At 37.5% G+C, this 1,230-nt stretch overlaps 1 long non-coding RNA gene across 1 annotated transcript in view; it reads right to left on the reverse strand.

Moving 5' to 3' along the window:
• Positions 1–226: 226 nt before the first annotated feature.
• Positions 227–1,230, reverse strand: part of LOC121812320 — a 2,733-nt gene continuing 1,729 nt past the window's right edge. The window contains exon 5 of the long non-coding RNA XR_006052997.1: positions 227–251. This is a non-coding gene — a long non-coding RNA (uncharacterized LOC121812320). The remainder of the gene's footprint in view (positions 252–1,230) is intronic.

Consider the following 1,230-nt stretch of genomic DNA (forward strand, 5'->3'; position numbering starts at 1 on the left):
AAAAATATAAATGAATACAAACATACAAGTTCACATACATAAATCATGAGTTTAAAACTACTTAATTAGGAAACAGTGATTATAGTAGTTGTCAAAGTAGTCTTTGTTGTTATCGACTGGTTTAATCTCAGAGTATTATCGATTAACTATTTATATTATTTGATAGTAGATAGATCTCCAAGAGAATGTTAATAAATTATAGAGAGGTGATCAAAGCTTTCACTTACTTGTTGTCTGAGGACTCACATGGCCTATCACAATAAGCACGTGTTTGAATACAAATCTGAGAATCCTCACATCGTTAAACAGCAATTATGGGCTCAAAATGTGGTCATAAATATTTTGTACTTGTAAATCAGTTTTGTATGTGTAAAAAGAATTTGTGTGTGCGTAAAAAAGATTTGTGTGTGTGTAAAAAAGATTTGTATGTGTAAAAAAGATTTGTGTGTGGACTTAGCCAAAAAAAAAAACCCTGCAAGTTACAAGTACAAATTTTGACCCTATTTTTCTTCCTTTCATCTGATTGGTCAATGTCATGTCAATCACAAATGTAACAATCCAATCAGAGAACAGATGGGTTTGGCTGTCGGAGGGGCGCTTTTTTGAACTGCAGGTCTTTGAAGGGTGATACAGTTTGAAGCTGGATGATCTCTATATAAATATACAATAGCAGCTAGGTCCCCTAACTTTCAGCAGCTGTTGAAAGGATAAAGTTGTGGTATGTCAGTGGTTAGAAATACCATTATTACTTTAGGATTAGTTTAACACAAAGTCAGGGCTGACCCGGGACCATTGCTGTGAGTCACAGGGCGCAGCATAAAAGTCTTTTCACATCAGGCGCAGGAGTGCTGCTAATGCTAACTGCTAACTAAAAGCAAGGATCCAGAATTTGTTGCGCTGGCTGCTGGGCTCTGTCGGTTTTTGCAGCAGCTCTACCTGTACTAGATGCACCTGCTCCTTGTCTTTTCTATCTCTGACTTTATGTCCTCTAGAAGAGTTTCTGTTTTTCTTGCTAGTTCTTCAAATCTTCAATAAAAACATGTATGCTAATTCATAATGAAGAAAGCTTTGTAATGAAGACTGTCATTTCCAAAACACTGCCCCCCACCGTCTGCAGCGCTGTTGAAAAGGCTGTGGAAGTCCCTATATTAAACACATGGACCTGTGACACAAGAATCACCAAACTCGGACGACCACAGACTGTTTTCCTTCGTGGTGATGAAGGAAAAC

This window comes from Haplochromis burtoni, unplaced genomic scaffold (assembly GCF_018398535.1).
Source record: "Haplochromis burtoni strain Fernald_Lab_line unplaced genomic scaffold, NCSU_Asbu1 Contig_531, whole genome shotgun sequence".
In the NCBI taxonomy this organism is placed as follows: domain Eukaryota; kingdom Metazoa; phylum Chordata; class Actinopteri; order Cichliformes; family Cichlidae; genus Haplochromis; species Haplochromis burtoni.